This window comes from Temnothorax longispinosus, chromosome 9, assembly GCF_030848805.1.
Source record: "Temnothorax longispinosus isolate EJ_2023e chromosome 9, Tlon_JGU_v1, whole genome shotgun sequence".
Taxonomy (NCBI): domain Eukaryota; kingdom Metazoa; phylum Arthropoda; class Insecta; order Hymenoptera; family Formicidae; genus Temnothorax; species Temnothorax longispinosus.
The window spans coordinates 12,083,723-12,105,170 of NC_092366.1; the positions used below are offsets into that span (position 1 = coordinate 12,083,723).

At 40.4% G+C, this 21,448-nt stretch overlaps 1 protein-coding gene and 1 long non-coding RNA gene across 7 annotated transcripts in view; one reads left to right on the forward strand and one right to left on the reverse strand.

The window, feature by feature from the left end:
• Positions 1-21,448, reverse strand: part of Shab (Shaker cognate b) — a 651,715-nt gene that overhangs the window by 141,673 nt on the left and 488,594 nt on the right. The gene's annotated exons all lie outside the window — the stretch shown is intronic.
• LOC139819824 (uncharacterized) lies at positions 11,640-16,570 on the forward strand. The gene is made up of 5 exons (XR_011733822.1): positions 11,640-13,586; positions 13,785-13,983; positions 14,059-14,873; positions 15,761-16,292; positions 16,406-16,570. It is a non-coding gene; the product is annotated as an uncharacterized lncRNA (long non-coding RNA).

Genomic DNA, 21,448 nt, shown 5'->3' on the forward strand with positions numbered 1-21,448 from the left:
GAAATGACATCTGTTTATAAATACTATCGGCCGAACATCGACGCGAGGCGGCATTTGTTTATCGAACATGTCCCGACGCTCGTCTGATCCACCCCCCCCTTCCCTCCTCCCCCAACCCTATGCTAGGAACACAGACCACCTCCCCCCCCTCCCCGCACCTCCCCAACCCTATGCTAGAAACGCAGACCACCCCTTACCTCCCCCCCCCTGCCGCACCTCCTCGGAGGACGGCGGCACTAGAGTTCCCCCCCCCCCGCCAGGCAGACCCCGCGGCCGCGAGTCCTTCCCCCCGCCCCTCACCCCCCCTGAGATCCCTGACATAGAATTCTCTCACTCTTCCTACTTATTAAACAGCGACGATATTGCTGAACCTCCGAATCTGCCTTGATATGTTCGGGAAGCTTATCCCACAAATAATCTATGTAATTATAAAACTGTCGTAGTAGAATGACCTTTGGTATATACTTCAACTGCTCGGCGGTTAAATCGTAAATATCGCTGTTATCCGACACGAACAAAAACATTTTAAAGACTGAGCATCTCAGTTCTACGCGTTTCTATAAATAGGCCAGCTTTCTTGATACTATATTTCATTTGTTGTGGAGGGGAGGTAAAATGCGGTTCGTACGACAATCGCGGACGATCAAAGTGACAAACTTTGACGATAGGATACAGTTAACGAAAGAAGTACGCAAACATGGAGGCATGCTACCGATTTCTATACGCGGTATCATCTGCGGTCCGTCGAATTGCGGCAAGAGAAACGTCTTAATAAGCTTGCTGAAAAATCCGCACGGCGTACGTTTCGAAAACGTGTACGTGTACTCGAAATCGTTGCAACAACCAAAATATCGATATTTGGAGAATATACTAACACCGATAGAAGAGATTGGCTACTTTACGTTTTCGAATAACAGTGACGTCATTCCACCGAGCAAAGCGCTCTCGAATTCTATTTTTATCTTTGATGACGTGGCGTGCGACAAGCAGGATACGATAAGAGAATACTTTGCAATGGGCCGGCACGCGGACGTTGACTCCTTCTATCTTTGTCAGACGTATGCAAAGATACCGAAGCATCTTATACGCGACAACGCAAATTTATTGATTATGTTTAAACAGGATGGTACCAATCTGAAACACATATACAACGATCGCGTAAACACAGATATGTCTTACGATGATTTCAGTATGTATGTATGTATAAAGTACTTTATTTGCCCCTAAGGGGCCTTAAAGGGCGTTTTTCAGGAACGTACCCAAACCTTTACAGCTCCCCATTCTTCTTCCTTTTCTCACAAATCTTTGGCGTTTTTCAGGAACGTACCCAAACCTTTACAATTTTGCGCTTCCTATCCCTGCCTGTCCTCTCTCTCTCGCTCTCCCGCTCTCTCGCTCGCTCTCCTGCGCCTCTCTCAGTCGCTTCTCGCTTAACCGCTCTATCTTATATCTAACTTAATTCTAACTTATTTCTAGTTGGACTTCCGTTTCCTTTGCTTCCTTCCTTTCATATTTTTCTTTCATACGTCTCAATCACACTGCTCTCTCCTCCCTCACTTCCCTTCCCCTCCCACCCTCTTGTCGCATTTTCTCTATCGCTTTCATCCATTCCTCTCCCTCTCCCCCCTCTCCTAGTAAATTCTCCACCACATCCTGCCACCCCTCTCCATCCCATCTCTCCCATCTCGAGCATTCCTCCCATATGTGTTCCCATGTTTCCTCCTCCCTCTCGCATATCCTGCACCTTCTATTTTCCTCTTTTTCCCAATACAGTCCTTCCCTAATTTCATTACCTAGTCTGAACCTCGCGACCCTACTCCACCTTTCTTCCTCCCAGTTTTTCTCTAAGTATCCTGGAATCCCGTCCTTCCTTATAAATTTATACCACCTGTTGTATTTCGAGTCTACGATCTTTTCCATCCTTTCTTGTTTTTGCTTCGCCTTCTCTCTGCTCTCCAGATTTTCCACTTCTAACTCTTCCTCCTCTTCAGCTCTCACCCCCAGCTCTTCCAGATAACTTTTTCTTTCTTGTTCCCATTTTCCTATTATCTTCCCCTTCTTCCATCTCTCTTTCATTTCCTCTAGGCATTTTCTCGCTATTCCCCCTCCGTTACCTTCCTCTAATTTCTTTTCAAACTTCCGAGCTCTCTTGCTCGCCCTGCCTCTCATCTTCTCTCTCTCCACTTCATCTCTCACCATATATCCGGGTGTCCTCCAGTTTAGCCCAAATATCCATCTGATATATCTTTCATGTATACTTTCTACCTCCACCCTTTCCTTCCACCCCCACACTTCTGCCCCGTATCCCATCACTGTCCATATCAGGGTATCATACAGCCAGATCCTTCTTCTCCAGTCCTTTTTCCACATTCTTTTCCCTATACCCCACACTTCCCTCATTACTCTCGCCGCCTTCCTTCTTCTCTCTCTGATATGTGCCTCTTGTCCCCCATTTTCCTTCAGTGTATATCCAAGATATTTAAATTCCTTAACTTCTTCTAGTTTCTTTCCTTTCCATCTCCAATCATACTTTCTCTTCCTTCCTCCTCCCTTTCTGAATCTCATTATTTTTGATTTCTCTATACTCAATATTAGTCCCTTCTTGTCCAGGTATCCCTCTAGCCTGCTTATCATCGATCTCATGTCCTGTTCTTCTTCCGCCATCAGTGCTATATCATCCGCATACATTAACGTGTAAATCTTCCCCCCTCTCAGCTTTACACCTCCCCATCCTCCTTTCTTCATGTAATCTTCTAAGTCCGCGATCAATATGTTAAAGAGTATCGGGCTCAATGGGCACCCTTGTCTCACGCCCTTTGCCATCCAGAATGCACTTCCACACTCTCTTCCTATTCTTACCCTACTCTTTGTTTCTCTCAGTACCTCTTTAACCCTGTCTATTAAACCCTGCCTCACTCCCCTCTCTGTCATCGCCCTGATTAGTACTTCCTTATCCACTGAGTCGAAGGCCGCCTTCAAATCTATGAAAAATACTGTCATCTTTCCTTTCTCCTTACCCAATTGTCTATTTACCAGATAATTCAGCGCGAATATCTGGTCCATCGTCCCCATCCCTTTTCTGAATCCTGCCTGGTTCTCTGGAATCAAATTCTTTGTCTCGACCTCCTTCCTTAACCTTTCTGCCAGTATCGCTGTGTATATCTTGTACATTGATGACATTATTGTTATTCCTCTATAATCCTTCACCCCTCTTCCTTCTCCTTTTTTAATTATTGGGACTATTTCTCCTTCCTTCCATTGTTCCGGCCAGCCTTCCCCTCTCCAAACTTTTTTACAGATTTCCCATATCCATTTCTCCATTTCTTCTCCTCCAAATTTCCACGCCTCGTTCGGTATCCCGTCATTTCCTATTGCCTTTCCTGTTTTTAACTTCTTTATTACATTTCTTACCTCCTCCAACTCTATCTCCTCTTCTTTTTGTCTGTTCCCTCCTCCTTCTCCTTTCACTACCCTATTCTCCATCCCACCCATTAGTTCCATGAAGTACTCCTTCCATTCTTCTATCATTATCTCTTCATTTATCCTCTTCCTTCTTTTTCTTACTCTGCCTATCAACTCCCATACCTTTCCTTCCGTTTTCGCTTCCCCTATTTCTCTTATCATCCTTTCCTTCTCCTCTTTCTTCTTTCTTTTACACATTTCTCTGTACTCCTTTCTCTCTTCTCTGTACCTTTCCACTTCCCCTCTTCCTTTCCTCCATTTTCTCAGCTCTTTCCTCACCTCTCTTTTCTTTTCCTTACATTCTTCGTCCCACCATCCTCTTCCATTCTTATCCCTTCTCCCTCCCTCATTTTCGTTCTCCTCTATTACTTTTCTTATCCTTGCGCTTCCTACTTCTATCTCCTCTTGTATTTCTCCTTTTCCTCCCTTTATCGTTCCTAATCTCTCTTTAAATTGCGTTCTTCCCCCTTCGCTCCATATTCCTCTTCTTCTTGCTCTTTCTCCTTCTCTTTTTCTCTGATCTTTCTCAGGTTTACCCCTCATCCATATTATTACTGGGTGGTGATCTGAATCCACTCTTTCTCCTACCTCCAATCTTTCTACCCTTTCTCTAACCTCCTCCTCCCCTATCACGTAGTCTATAACTGTCTCGCCTCTCCCTCCTGTGTACGTAAATTCACCCTCCTCATCCCCTTTCACGCCTCCATTTAGTATCATCCACCCTCTTTCCTCTATGAATTCCAATAGCTTTCTTCCGTCCCCATTTATTTTCTTGTCTTTTGATCTTCTCCCTCCACCTTCTGCTCTTTCCTCGTCCTCCTCTTCCCAACCTCCTTCCTCCCCCGTTCTCGCATTGAAATCCCCGCCTATTATAGTCCTTACTCCCTTTTCTCCCTCCTCCGTCTTATCCTTCAGGCCTTCTAGCTTCCTGTCTATATCATTATTTACATAAAGCCCTATTATTCTCCATATTTCCTCTCCTATCCTTATCTTACATTCGATCTTACCTTCCTCTTCCTCCAACTTTCTTTCTTCTTTTATCTCTTCTATTCTCTTCCGTATTCCTAACAGCATACCACCACTCGCTCTTCCTTTCTTGTTCCTCCTGGTCGCTATCTGTACTCTCCATTTGTATTCTCTTGGGATCTTCTCTTTCATCTTTTCCCACCCCCTCTCATCTAACCATGTCTCCATCATTATCACTACATCCCATTCTTTTATCGCTTCCCAGAATTCCTTATCTTTGTTTGTTATGCCCGCCACATTCCAGAAAGCCACCTTCCACATTTCCTCCTCCCTCCTGATTTTCCTTTTCTCTCTCTCTCCATTTTCGGTATCCTCCTCTCCATCTCTTCCTCCCAAGTTCTCTTCCTCATTTTCCTTTTCACCCTCTTTGTCCTTCTCATCTCCCTCTTCCTTATTACCTCCATCTTCTTCCACTCTTAGTTTTCCCCTTTTTCCTTCCACACATTTCCTTCGTTATCTCTTAATATCTCTTCATCCTCTTCCCATTTCCACCATTTTCCTTCTAATTGTATCCTTCCATATCCTACCTTTACTCTCTTACCATTTCCTCTCTCCTGCCTTGCAATGTCTTCTATATTCCATCTCATCTTTCTCTCCTTCCATGTCAGGTCATCATCTATTCCTATCCCTTTCTCTTTTAGTCTTCTTCTCTCCATCATGACCTTTCTTTTTTGTTCCAGTCCCTGCAGGCCTATTATTGCCATCTTTATTCCTCCCTCTCTGTTGTCCTCTATGACCTTTTTGCAACTCACTTCCGTTTCTATTCCAATCCCCATTAAAATTTCTTTCACCTCTCTCTCTATATCGTTCCTCTTTCCTTTTGTTCCTCTTATAACTATGTTTTTTCTTCTTTCTTCTCTCTCTCTCATCTCTAATTTCTTATCTATTTCTTTTAGTTTTCTCTCTACTCCCTTCTCCCCTGCGTCTTCTTCTTTCCCTATTCCCTTCTCTTTCATTTCCGTTATCGTCTTCTCCATTTCCATTATTCTCTTCTCCATCTTCTCTCTCTCTTTCATCCATTTTTCTTCTCTCTCTTCCATGGTTCTTTTTAAATCTTCCAACTCTTGTTTTATCTCTCTCTTCTGCTCCCTCATTATCTCCAGCATCTCTTTTATCCCTTCTCTCATCTCGGTTTTTACTTCCTTTTTTATCTCCTCTATCCAGCTTCTTTCATCCCCTGTAGTTTCCTTATCATCTATTTTTTTCGGTGATCTCTGCACCTTCTTACTCCTGTTAAAGGCCCATTTTTCGGATTCCCCGCCTTCTATTTCCCCTCTCTTTCTCTTTGTTTCTATACTACCTGTACTTCCTCTTCTCTCCCCTTTTCCCTTCTCCTGATCTTCCCCAATTAATTCTATCAATCTTGCCGTTTTTTCTTCCTCCTCAGCCATTTTCCTTCAGCTATACCTATCTACCCTGCTCTTCTATTTCTCTATAAGTTTCCCTTCTATGCTCGCACCTGCCTATGCCCCCACGCGTGTCGCCGCGACAGCGCGACTTCGTGACGTCCCCGTCTATACGCTCTGCCCCTCTCCTCTGTTTTATTCTATGCCTACCTATCTGCCCGTTGTTCTACCGTCACTTTTCCTTCCCCGTATCTAACCCTATCCTTTCCCTTTGACCTGCGCCCACTCCCACACTCTCTCTCACTCCTCTGCCTCTCTCTTTCACCCACTCACTGCCCTCTCACACACCCTCTCGCACTCCTCTTTCTCCGATTTTCTTCCAGTCACTCACACACGTGTCACTCACGAAAGCGCCGGAAACGGAAGTCCACGATGATTTCAGTAAATTGTGTCATACGTGTTGGCAACAAAAGTATGAATTCGTCGTGATAGACAAGGACAGCGCGATTTTAAATGGTCGATACAGAAAAAGATTTAACGAATTTGCGATATCGAAATCTGGTTAGTTGTTGTCGACACGTCGATTGAACAACGTTATCGCAACATGGACAGCAGCGAGGAGATTAGAGAGCGCGAGAGAATAGCAAATCAAATTGCGAAAACGAGCAATTCGATTCGCAAAAAGTATCACGCCTTGAAAACTGGTAAAATGGAGGAAGATATCGCGTTGGAGAGACACTTTAAGTCCATCATCGAGCCTCTAAGGCAGATTGCCGAAAACACCGTTGGTAAAGAATCTGATGTGTCAAAGATTGAGAATGAAACGGCGTGGGAAAACGAAGAGCCAAAGCTCAAACAAAAACGACCAAACGCCTCGTTTAACGACTCTGTAATGGCTTTAACTCCGGTTATGTTGAAACGATTGATAAATGTGCCATCTAATTTGAGCAAAATAACCAAAATTTTACCACCGCGTAAAGCGAAACGATTGAAAGGTCCATTGAATGAACCACCGATAACCTCTGCGCCTTCCGTACAACCCGCAATGCTCGAATCACTCGCAAACGAAGATTTTTTTTGAAACCACGAATGACTCTCTCGTGACGTCCGTTCGACAGCAGTTGCAAACATCTGAGGGTCAAGAAACGTTGCGAGATCAATTGGGTCCGTTGAGCCAAAAGTACGTCGGGGCAGTTCTGAGCGGCGATCAAGAAAGCGGTATATACACCATGTACGGCGTTTATTTCAGCAACGATGGAATGATGCTCGGTAATAAACGTTTACATACGATACACTGGCACACGCGGTCTTTACGAGTTGATCTTTAAGAAATATCCCGATGACGATATCTACACGGAAGACGATATGCAAACATACAAGAGCATTCTGTTGATGACGAGTGCTCATAAACGCAATTATAATGCTCACGCTCAAATAAATGGCAACAGGGGATACAAGTACACACAAATAATCGGGCCGTTGATTTCGGGTAAAAAAGGTGGAAAAGGTACACCGCGTGCCATGACATTAAACGGCAACAACATCAAACATATAATTGCATCGTCGATTTCGGGTAAAAAAGCTGGAAAAGGTATACCGCGTGCCATGACATTAAACGACAACAAGATCGACTATGTTCATTGGGACGATCCCAACGAGCTTGTAGATCGCCTCCGATTGCTCAAACCTTCGCGCCTAGCGGGTCACACCGGTAACGATAACGAGATCTTGTTGATTATCGAGGAACTTTGCGAGGCTGGACTTATTATAAATTAAATAGCGCGACAGCGATCCGTTCAATCAACATCGAAATGCCGATCAACAAGTTTGGTATATCGCTCGGAAGAGGCGGTGCGGAACCGTACTATCAATGGAGCGGATTAATCAGAAATTACGTGCGCGATAACGCTCTTTGCATGATCGCCACCGACTTTGACGCAAAATCGCGCAAGATTTGACAGATAGCGCCGCCCGTAGATGATGGCGATGCCGCCAACAAACGCTACGTGCAGCAGAGCGTGCAAATTTTGAAAGATCGACAGGATGAAATCGAGAGAAAAATGGTCGCATTCCAGAATAATATGCAAATTACCCTAAACAAACTTCAAAAGATGATTCAAGATGTAATTGCGAATCATCGCGAATAGATAAGAACGCACATCTGATCTCTGCGTCAGTTGCGCGCCATCGTCATGGCTAGTAAGAAGCAATCAGCTGAGAAACGGCGGCTGGTGGAAGAATTACACGCTCCTGCGAGAAGAAATTTTTCGCGAAGACGCGTCATTGTGCGCGGATACGATGGCCCCCACGACCTGTGGCAGGCGGATGTGGTCGAGATGCGTCCATACACGCGATTCAACAGAGGCTACCACTACATACTCACCGTTATCGACGTGCTGAGCAAGCACGCATGGGCTCAAGGCCAAGAGCGGACCCGAGGTTACTACGGCGATTGCAAAAATAATTCGAGACGGCGGAAGATGTCCGAAAAATCTGCAGACTGACAAGGGAAAAGAATTTTACAATGCCAACGTGCAGAAACTCTTGAAGAAACATAATATCAATCACTATTCGACCTATTCCGTAATGAAGGCATCGGTCGTCGAACGATTCAATCGCACGCTCAAGAACGACATGTGGAAAATGTTTACGCGCAATGGAAATTACAAATGGATCGACTCGCTGCCGGGTCTCGTATCGGATTACAACGCGCGAAAGCATCGAACTATCGGCATGCGACCCATCGATGTTACCCCCGCGATCGCCGACAAGCTCCTAAAAACGGTGTATAGCCATGTAAAGATCGCTGCTCCCGCGCGATTCAAAGTGGGCGACTCGGTACGCGTGAGTAAATTCAAGACAATCTTCGAGAAAGGATATACGCCAAATTGGACTACGAAGGTGTTTGGAATCGTCAAAGTGCAGAAAACTAATCCCGTGACGTATCTGTTGGAAGATTCCTGCGGAAAACCCGTCGCCGGCGGCTTCTACGAATACGAGTTACATCGCGTTACTAATCGCGACGTGTACCTCGTTGAAAAAGTTTTGCGCAAAAGGGGGGATAAGGTTTATGTAAAGTGGTTAGGATTTGATAATTCACACAATTCATGGATACACAAGAATAATGTATTGTAAAAATTTATTACAATATAAAAACATATTATACATACAAAAGAGTCATTTATTTTCATCAAATCTAAATGTAATTACAATATATATATTTACAATAATATTTTATAATGCCCCCATGGCAGCGTCTCGGTAGAACCGGGTATAATGTATCGCTTATCATCGTACGGACTTAGAACTATTTTCGTTTCGGACACGGTGTACACCTCGTGTTGTTTGGATCTTATGCAAGCCTGCTGTCGCGTCATTTCAATTTCGTCGCGCAGACACCGCGTGTAATCGTCGAGCGTTATCGACCTGGCTACGACGTTACTCTTAACACCTTTAGCCTTTTTCGTATTTTTCTTACCGTCCACTCGCAAGGCGTACATTTTTGCTCTAAGCCCGACGAATTCGGTCATTATCGCACCGTTATTTTCGTCTTTCATTAAGCCCGGTACTTTTTTATTGGCGAGTGGGATACCGTACGCATTATCGACCGCGTAATCGCTAGTGTCAAATTTATTAATGTGGCGCTTCATGGTATCATACACATCGTCGCACTCGATGTGATAAATGAGACTGTCCGTATCGGTGTACGTGACTTTACACTTGTCGCGATACAATGGTAACATGTACTCGTTATGAAATTCGTACAAACATGTCTTGGATATATCGATGCACATACCCACGTAGATTGGTTTGTCGAACTTCACCTCGAGTTTTCGCATTTCTATTGCTACTAGATTCTCCGAAAAGACGCTTCGACTGTGAAAATTTGGTTTTGCGATCATTGCCTCCGCGCCGTATCTACCCTCTCAATGAGTCACGAGTCGCAGGTCAACGTGATTGCGCACATTCTCCATGGTTTTGCCAAACACAGCGTTGTTCATCAATTTGTATAAATTTCTCTCGAAATCATTCTTGGCCAATGTTCTCGTATTAAGTTCTATATAATCGCGAAGCCATGGAGATTGCGCGAATTTCAATATGCGGTGAATTTTTGATATACGGAGACCGTGACGAGTACACTGCTGCAGGTTGCGATAATGTATGACATAACGTTTCTTATCGTATAATGTTGCGAGGAGCTTGTCCTGCCGCTTACCGGGTGGTTTATCGCGCGTCGGACAGAACGGTAGGTCAGTGTGCGCGTCGTGAAGATGTTGCGGATACTCCAAGTCGACTTCGAGAATGTAGCCTATCAAGGAATTCAACGCGACATCCATAACATTAAAATCGGTTACGTCGTCGACCCATTAAAAATCTGCGTATGGCAATGGTTGGCACATTGCTCAGCCGTATAGGTTGTTTACGTCGAAATACATTAGGTACGACGACGGTTTTAATGGATCGTACGACTGCATGTACTTGCTGTTGGCCAGCGCGTATCTGTTTGAACATTAACTCAAACCGCCGCGTATACCGCATTCGATAAACATGACCATGTCAATGTCGGTGAGCAATTCGAAATTGATACGCGTATGCTTCAGCATAGCATCGTAAAACCCGGTAGAGTATAATAATACGCCGGATTGAGTCCATAACTCGCGACGCAACTATCGCAAAAATTTTCAAAGATATCGGCCAACAGCAAGACATCGGTTTTAAGATATAAATCGCTGTAGTCACCATGCGTTTGAATGGAGAACCGCTGCCAGACGTTGACGGCGTGCGCGTAATCGCTCTCGGATACGGTGTCACCTGTCAATGAACTGTAAAACGAGTCGCGCGGTGGTAAACGAATCCTTCAACTTTTCGACGCAGTCAATGTACTCATACGGAAATACACCTATTCTTGTCAGCAAATCAAAATTTTCTGCGGATAATTCACAAAATTTGCGTTGCAATATTCGCAGTTTATCCTTGCTGAGATAAGATGGCAATTTGTCGAGACTAGCGGTGAAAAACTTGTATGAATTAATAAATCGCAATTTGACGCAATTTTTCTTATTTTTATCTTCGGTGCTTTTAACGTTTTTCGTAAAGGAAATGTATTTTTCTTTTGTGATTGGGAGTAAGTCTACATGTCCTTCGTACGCTGTTGCTATTTCCGTTATAATAAAATGCGCGTCGTAGCCCGATAAATTATGAAAAACTATGGGAATGCAATGTGAATCTTTGTAGTTCAGATTACAGTTTGAGTGCGCGGGACCTCTGTATCGACCGGTCAGGTGATAATGATCGCGTACTCGTACGTCGTCTGGCTCAAACGGTTTTTCGCACACGTGACAGTGCGTTGCGCTGTTAAATTTTTTCCACTCGTCTCGCGTGAAATCTGCCATGAGTATATTAGTAGACAAGATAGTCTTTATAAGACGCAATCCTTATCGCGACGAAACCGATACATTGATAACGACTCGTCGTACGAGCAACGCACGTAGTACCCTATGCTAAATACGCGATGATGCTGATATGTGTACCTGGACGTTTCCGAATCTGCTTCCATCTTCTCCAGGGTACATTCCAGGTCGGCGTATACAATAAATGGAACTCGTTCCTTCCTGTTGTGATTCTTAAAGGCCAACCACTTGTCGTTATCGCTCGGTAACTTGATCGCGCAGTCGTTCGCATCTCCTGACAGTCGACGGTGGCTTCCAATTTCTCGCTCGTGTAGAAATAGTGCAAACATCTGTAAATAATGAATTTTTTTATATATTTTTTACGTATGAATTATTTTTATTATTTATTAGAATGTATATTCACCGATCGCAAAAGTATTTCCGACCATCGTGCCTGCTCAATTGCGAGCTCACGAGGCGGGATAGGTTCTTAATCCATGCAATGTCCCACGTTGTCGTCATGCACGTACAGCAGATTTACATGTCAGTCCATCTTTCGATCAGTAACCCGTATTAGTAGGATAGCAAGTTCCTTGTTTTTTTCTCGATGCTGTACACGTTGATGGAGATGTTGTGATTTTCAATATTTTTAATTTGATCCAACGTCATTGAAAACTTAATGTCCGTAAGATTTAGCACCGATGTGTAATGAGGATACGACGATTCCCGATATGTGTGTTCCACAACTGGATGCAGAGCAGTCGTCACTGACCATGCGAAACATGCATTGTCCATTAATCGCACGTTTATCACCGCCTCCTTCTTTTTAATTTCTCGCGGTATTTCCACAAAACACCCCGCGTGCAATGGATTGTATTTGTTTACGTTAACAGTCAAATTGAGTATACGCGACAACGCCCATCCGCTATCACGTTCCTGGAATTCCTCCAGCTTTGCTTAAACATTGTGTTTATCTTTACATTGTCGTGTCGTTGCATGACGTTCCGCACATGAATGAGTACAATGTCTCCCGCATCTTTGAGAAATTGACGAGGGTCGATGTGTTTGGAATTTATTAACGCACCAGTCAGTATACGACTTTCAAAAGCCGTATCTATCTCGCGCCATCTAAGTCCTGTCTCACTCGCACTGTATCCTGCACCGACATGCACGAAACGTTGACGTACCAAGTCTTTCAGACCTTTGAGTCGTGCGATACAAGCGACCAACGACTGTTTGAGACCGATCAATGACTGTTTAAGATCGATCGATAATCGTGGCCGTTTAATTCGGCTTTGTTCTTCCAACGATTCGATAAACTCGTTGCATCGTTGCATCGTTGCTCCCACGCGGCAAAGTCTTCCCTCGAATTTAAAAGGGTGGATTGCTCCAACAACTCTTGCTCCATGTTATTGCACGATCCTCTTTCTAACGCCATTTGTTGTACTCATGACTTCCAATTCTCGACTACTGAGCGTATCCCCAGATTATTCATTTTATATTCTACTACTAATGCATCATTTGCTTTTTTATCATATCTAATTTCACCGTGATCTCAGCAGCCGTACATCGGCGCTATTTGCAAAATTTGCAGTTTTGCACGTGTTTGATGAAATCATTGCGAGACACGTATGTTCTTGAAAATGATATCGCGCCATTGATTTTCGGTGATTTGATCTGTATTAATGCAGCAGCCGTACATCGGCGCTATTTGCAGTTTTGCACGTGTTCGATGAAATCATCGCGCGACACGTCGCGACATGTTCTTAAAAACGATATCGCGCCATTGACTTATGCAAAATTGCAAAATTTGCAGTTTTACACGTGTTCGATAAAATCATCGCAAGACATGTATGTTCTTGAAAAAAATCTTATTTGATGCTATTGCCCGATGAGGTGATCTCATCACGAATGTTCTTGACAAAGATATCACATTTAACATATATGTACCCAGTAAGCAAGGAACATTAAATTAACGTTTAAAAATATTGACTTTATGTGTATTTTTTAAACGTTTTTTAATAATATTATACACATATTTAAAAAATATTATTTCGTAATATGATTTTTCTGAATGTTGTTAAAATATTTTAAAAACGTTACAGAAAATATTTTTCAAATGTTACTCTGACATTTATTTGAGATTAATGCAACAGTTCAAAATTCCTTGTAATTTGGACTTGGAAATAACGTTGGTAGTATATTAATTTTCTGTTGTTAGAATGTTATTGTTTTATATTGTGCCCAACGCTCATCGCGACAGCCATGATGCGTACATTTACGTACGATGCGTGAGTGCGTATACACACGTGTGGATCGAGCAGTGCGGAGTGCTCTTTATTTACAGTATATTTATATATAAGTAACTATTATATTCTAAAAGTTGTATATTAATAATAAGAACTCAATTAACCATATGTGCTATGAATAGTAGCTGATATGATAATCTATATAACCTATAATTTAGGTTAACTACAAATAACGTTCTTTGGGTATCGGTAGAAACTATATAGTGGAATTATTTGCTATTTTCTTGCAATTTACTGCCGATTATTTTCAGCTGTTTGAGTGCGTCGAGATCATGAGCAAACGCACGCTTGTTGCGACAGCCAATCGGAAGCAGTAATAGTTCTGGAGACTGTAGTCGCATTATCTTACATATACGTATGATGTGTGAGTGTGTCATATATACGTACGTTTGTGCTTGTGCGCTTGTGCGCTGTCGAGCGCTTTTAATTGTATACAACATTTTTATATGGGTAAGTAATTATTATATTCTAAATCTTGCATATTAATGATAAGAACCCTGCAATTATCTAATGTGCTGTAAATAGGTAGCTGGTGATTCAAGATCTATTTTTTGACCTATATAAGAGAGAAATTTGCAGAAGAAAAGAAATATACCAAAGTATTAATAAGGATCGAACATATTCTTGATGTACTCGGGCCGCGAGGCTGAGCAATATTCTAAGGAAAGTATTGTACAAGATACAAAGATTGGACAATATCTCATCCCTTTATCTTCCATTGACAATTTGAAGATATGCTAAAAACTGATCAAGAAGCTTTCATGCAAGTTGTAAGTAAAGCTGCTTATCACAATTATAATTAATTCTATAAACATTTACAAATAACATTCCCGGTTAGTATAATAGTTACATAATCGTAGTAGATATAAATTTACACAATAAAATCTGCAGACTTTGAAAATTTAAGAATTAAGAGAAAAGACTGTAAGAGATATCTCCTCTCCCTCCCTCTCTCTCTCCCTTTTTCTCCCTTTCTCTCCAAGAGTAGTAAATATAATATTTGCAATTTAGAGTCTGTTTATGTTCTAAACTCAGAGTTACAAACTTATTCTATGTCTTACATGATACGCGCACGCTATATAGATTAACCTTTTACGATTGGTGGAAATATAAATCACTAGCATGAGACTTTCACTTTTATATATTTTTATGTTTTCGGACGTTGCTTCCGCCTTCTTCTTGCAAGACTTTTCGTTATTTTCCGTTGAACGTGCAAAACAGCGACCTATTGTATTATCTTTCATCGTAATAAATCAGTTGGAAAAAATAAACTCGATTATTCTGCGCCATCAGAGTCGACAAAGAGATCACCAGGACTTGTAATTTTTACCGATTTTTTGGTATTATTTTCAATGTAGTGCCTATAGCAAAGATCTCGGCAAAGATAGTAATTGCGCATTATCTGTATCTACTATGTTTATAGTTATTTTAATTGTGGCGTAACATACAGACAAAATCATCCAAACGTCATATCAAATAAGTACTAACGCATTCATACTACATTGTTCAAGTCTTTTATGCATATATGGATCTTCTATATATAAATGTGTGTTGCTTTGTTTTACCATATTTAGCAGAAAGCTTAAGTATTTATATATAAAAATTTTCTTGCAAACTTTTCATATATTTTTAAGCTTTTAAATTTAATGGAAATGGTACAGTAATATTTTTTTACAATTTTCTTTAACGGAGCAAACATACTGATAATATATAAACAATTTTTGTAACAAATAAATATTTACACTGACAGCTCGAGATCTTTACTTCAAAATTTTTAAATCATTTTTGTAATATATTAAGCAAATGCTCTAATTGATTTACACCTATTTTTATTATGTAAAAGCATTTGTAATTCTATGCAACTAATACGATATATGTAAACTTTCTAAAAGAAGGTAGAATTTTGTCGGTAAAGTTTTCAAATATGGTATGTCCTTCAAAAATCAAAATGTATTTGTATTAATCTCCATAATGTATTCAACTGTATATTTTATGTATAAAACGATCAAATAGAATCTTGAGGAGGAGCACTCAATGCGTTCAAAACCAAAAATAGTTACTCTGACTCTTAATCTTACAAACTTATATCTATAATATATGTCCTTTAATATGTTCTATAATATCCTATAATATGTGTTATTATATTTTAAAAGTCTTCTGAATTATTTTCCTTGCAATTTATAATAATAAACTGCATTATATAGAATTACAAGTATAAATTTTTCAGGTGAACAAGGTTATGTTAATTGGAGGGAAACATGAAAAGAATTTTATTAGAAGAAGTTTGAGGGCTACATTTTCTGATGACTTAGCCTCCATGTGTTCATGAACTGGCCAAATAATAATTATAAAATTGGAGATACGCACACACACACACACACACACACACAATTCTGAGCATTAAAAGTAAGTAATTTTTTAAGAAATGTATATATTACTTGCAGTATTACACGTTAAAAATTCTTACGAAATAAAAGAAAAATATATATATCCATAAACTAATATTTTTGATCGATTTAGTATATATGTAAACTATTCCGGAAACTTTTGTGTTATTTCAATAATTATCATAAGTTTTAATTGCCGTTAAATTAACATTATTTATTTCTTTCATCTAACAATAAACTGTATTGAATTTTTCTTATTTCAGAAGCTTTTAGAGCAATATTCCCTCGGAATACAGAAAAAGATTTTCAACACTTTGTAACGGAGTGGTTCAGATTCGCAAACGTCCGTAAGGGAAAAAAAACATTAAAAAGGTAATGTAATGTATTTCGGTATATACTCTCTATAAAATAAAATTATTATAGTTTGCCGCGTTATAATTTATAAGTAGCTTTTTCACTAATTTAATTCTACTTTTATTTTTCAGGAAGTGATAAATATATTATCTTACTTGCGTGGCTCCGCGCGAGTGATTATTATAGTAACAAATTTTTTTATTTGAAAGATGAGTTTTATCCCAAAACCTTACGCTAGGATCAGTGATCTTCACCAAAGATATTATTGTGATAAACTGAAAACTGTAATATATGGTATATATTATTTTTATATAAATAAAACTTTTTATGATAATTAGTGAATTATTCCCTAATGCAGATTGGTATATAACAGGCCTGGGCAACTTCGAGCTCCGGAGCCACGACACTCCCCTACTTTCCGTGGATAGAAAAGAAGTGTCGTGGTTCTGGAGCTCAAAGTTGTCCAAGCCTGGTCTATAAAAAAGCAATCTAAATAATAATTAGACAATAAATATTGAGATATTTTATTACTATTGCATATTTATTGAAAACATGTTGCCTGTAATAGAAATAAAACATCAATAAGAACTTTAAATAAATGTTAGAATTAACATTACGGTAATCTTAATATAATATTGTAATAAAGTTGATAGTACGTTTAAATTTTTATCTCAAAAACATTACAGGAATGATAGAAAAACCTTAACGCAATGTTATTTGCAACGTTATGGCACTCCCATTTCAACATTACTGAAATTTCGGAATTGTGGTCAAAGTATGTTCATAATGATGTTCTATACAACATTAAGAACTACATATTTAACAACATTACAAGTTCTAGAATATCGTTGCAATAACATTGTAATAATGGTTTTTTGCTTACTGGGTAGATTGTGGTGGTGGTCACCATGCAGCAGCCGTACATTGGCGCTATTTGCGAGATTTGCATTTTTGCACGTATAAATAGTCTACGAGGATTCTAGCGCGCGCAGTCAAGAGTTTGATACGGTTCGAGTCGCAAACAGCCGCCAGATACGATGAACACTCACGGTGCGAACTACTACGTTCCGATTCAGGATAAAACGTGCGAGAAACACAATGAGTAAGTACCGCTAATTTTCGTATATACTTGTGCAAAAAAAACCTTTTATAAACATTTGTATTTTTTCAGTTTTGATAAACCCCGCTACACGCCACGTATCTTGCAAAGAAGATTTGCCTTGACATCGACAGCATATAAATTTTTGGATGTTGGAATCAACGCGGGACCTATGTCCTCTATGGATATACTTATCGGCGATAACTGAGGCAATCGGATAATTCTGCCTCATGCAACGTGGGTGACATTCATCGAAAAACGTGCAGATATTCAGCGATTCGTGCAGGTACCATTATCGCTAGCGTTTCGAGATCTGGAACTCGTTAAAATACGTGACGCAGATATTGTAAAATTGTTTTGTAATAATAAAAAATAATTTATATGTACAATTAATTTTTAATTAAAAGCCAGTAAGTAAATTAATAATAAAATAAATAAATAAATTTTGAAATTTATATTTCTTATATAATCAATATTGAATTTTTCAAATTACGAGTTTGTCACACGGATAAACAGAACGTTTCTGTGTGCATAAGTGGAGGGAAGAACACTAGTGTGTGCGGCTATGCGCTTGCTCGCAGCACCGACCCCCACCATTCCCGGTCTTCTTTCGCTGTCTCTCGCATGGCTCTGTGGGACCACGTAATCACGTAGTACGACACCGCACAAGTACAATCGTTTTAATTTTAGGTAATTTTTTCTTATTTAATAAATATTATTCACGTAAATATTTCTAAAATTATTTTTGTATAATTACCACTAATACGTACTGTGACGTTGCGGCTCGCCGCACCGTCGCACAGTGGGGCGAATCTATCAAAAACCGGATATTGGACGAAAAAATGAAAAACGTATAATTCAAATTTTGACGAGATTTTATGTTAATATATATCCTAAACTATAAATAAATGTACTTATAATTGATTTTATCCTTTGTTATTTCCTCAAAATGATCTGATAAAGTATAACATTTTCGTGAATACTGAAATTCTAGTAATTCGATAGGTTACTTTCTAAAGTCTCCGCCGAAAGTATAACTGCGAATATGAGTTAAATGCCTATCAGAACTTATTTATTAGGGTTCAAAAAACATATTTATTTTAGTTTTATGTTATTTGAGTACTATTATATATTAATAAATATTCACGACATATTCGACTATTAAAATTTTCTTACTTCAATATTCAAACAGGAAAAAAGTTTGTGGATTAGAATGGATTAAGGTTTGCTCTGCGCCATTTGATAGAGCAAAGTGTCTAGTTTTTGGCCATATATGATCATTCATCCCCTTTCGTCCCTCTTTTTGAGATAATTGACCTCCAAGTTCACTCGACATGGTCGAACGTCGTCCATGAATAACTCAATGGACGACGTTCAATCATGTCGAGTGAATATGGATGTCTATTTTCTCATAAAAGAAAGACGAAGGGGGATATATAATTTGTTTAATTATTGCTATTTTATAACGATTAATTTCATCCATATTTTATAACAATTAATTACATTAATTAATATAATAGCAATATGATAAATATTATTGGATAAATGTATTTGGAGTACTGCGCATTCTGTAAATCCATGGGCCAATAAGATTGCTCTACGTTAAATTATTTGTTCTCCTCGAAGGGGGTGGGGAGGTGAGGGGAGGGAGGAAGGGAGGAGAGGGGGAGGAAATAAAAACAGCGGAGATAAGAACTTTTCGTCAGTCTTTCTCGATCAGTAGTTGATTAAAGACTTTTTGATTTTGAAAGTTTTGATCGTTTTTGTCGAAGTTTTTGTCGTTGCTTTATACAATTCACTTTGCGTCCTTTTCAGGATACAGTGAAAAATATATAGAATATATAAAATATATAGAAAATTATACTTTAACACGCTCGCAAAATGGAAAATTTCCGAACAAATCGTCAACTTTTTAATTGTATGCGTGCAAATAATCTTGATTTATTAAATTATGAGGCTTTAATAAGCCACATAATATCATGTATTGATACTGAATTACCCAAAATCGCGTTGGAAGCATTGAAACGAAAAATCATAAATTTCACGAAGAATTTAAAGTCAAAATGGATAGCTAGCCATTACGATTACAACAGATTTATTGCAAAGCATGAAAGTTGGTTAAATTGTGAATTTTCTTTTCCGAACGAAGTACTGAATTGAATTTCTACTTCTTCACGTACGTGTATGCCTCTTAATAGATCAAAGAGTTTCGTAGAATGTTCCGAACGACATAAAAGAAAGAGAACTGAGGAAGTACGGAATAATCCGGAAATGACTGATTTTATTGTTCGGAAAAAGTTAAAATCCGATGACGCGTTATTTATATATAATTTTATCCAAAGACATCCCGAACATGTCAAAAAGATTAGACAATTCTGTGAAAAAATTGAAAATGGAACAGATTTGATTGATAGGGATTGCATTAAGTACGACTTCAAAAAATGGAGGTTCTATATTCGGCATGTATGTATGTATGTATGTCTACGATTTTCTTTAAAACTACTGGACGGATTTAAATGCGGTTTTCACTGTCCTATAGAGCAATTCTCCAGGAAGGTTTTAGTACATAAAATATCGCGCTAGAACATCAGGGTACGGAGCAGTAAGGAAATATGCGATAATAATTATTCATATTAATTTAATAAAGCACTAAAAAGGTATAAAATAAAAAAATTTTTTTAAAAATAGAACCAATTTTTCAAAAAAAAAAAAACTAAAAAGTATTTAAAAAATTAAAAAATCATTTATGCGCTTTATGAAAAATTGTTAATTAAATAATTTTGATTTCATACACTAAATGTATAATAATCGTACATTATTTATGTCAAGTTTCAAGTCATTTCATTGAAAAATGTAGAAGTTATAAGCAAATGACCGAAAAATGAGGCGTTCGCCCCACTGTGCGTCGCGGCGCCCCGCCGCCGTCACAAGGCGCGGAATTTCACGCCCAGGGACGGACCAGGGAGGCAACGACGAGATCTCCAGGGGTCGTATTTAATCGCGTTTCCGCATTTTGATTACCTTCTTTTGTTTTTTTATGCAATGTAATACGCGCGGCACCTCACCCACACCACGGCAAACCTTCGAGGGAGTATTGGGCGAAGGAAATCAAGGACGATCGATAACCAAGGAGGGGTGGCAAACGCGGAAGCAGCAGAGATCGCGGGCTGGCGAGAGCAACGCGGCAGGCGGGCGGCACGTGCGGCAGCGACGGACGAGGCCGCCGATAGCGGGGCCCCAAGCGCTTGGGTAAACCCCCGGCTTCAGCAAATGATCTCCACAAAACACCGACCCACGGGGTGGCTGGCCACCGCCCCAGGGTCAAACCGGAGGCACACCGGCACGAGCGAAGTTCCGTCCGCCGCTAAGGACAAAAATTTGAGGAGTCGCACGCCGCCGAGGGACCGTTGCCCGCCCCGAAGGATCTCGTATCGACAGCACTGCGCCGGGACACCGCGGGCTTGCAAGCTCGCGCCCGATTGGCTCGCGCGCCCCTCAGGAAGGGGTACCGTATCGATTCCGCAATCGAGCGGGTTTAGCGTCTCACTCTCTGGTCGTCCGTCGGCGAGATACGTTTTTCTAAGATACGCGATAGCCACCCCGAGTCGGGTATTTCGATCGTTATCTGGCGGATCGAGGATCGTTGGTGAAAGGTGACGGCGAGGAGCCCAGGAGGAGGCGTATCACCGGTGAGGTTGCCCGTAAATCGCGATATGTAAAGCCACGACACCGCCCTCCGGTGCACGCTCTCGCTCGGGATAACGTATGTTAAGATCGAGTGTAATTTCGCGATCGATAACGAGAGCGAAGGGCCTCGGGATGGTATCGTGGCCGCGGAACCGTGGTACAAGCGTTATGGCAAATCCCTGGAGGTCGCGATAGGCGTTAATGAGTTCGATATCGCGAGTATATTGCGTTGTCCTCGCGACCTTGGTGTACGGCCGCATACGGGCCGGTACTTCGTAAATTGCGTTACCGTTTCTTCGCGTCGGGAAATTCTTGTGTTCGAGCGTCGGTGTTAGCGTATCGATTTGTGTTCGGATCTCGTTATTACGGGTTGATAATTGTGCTCTCG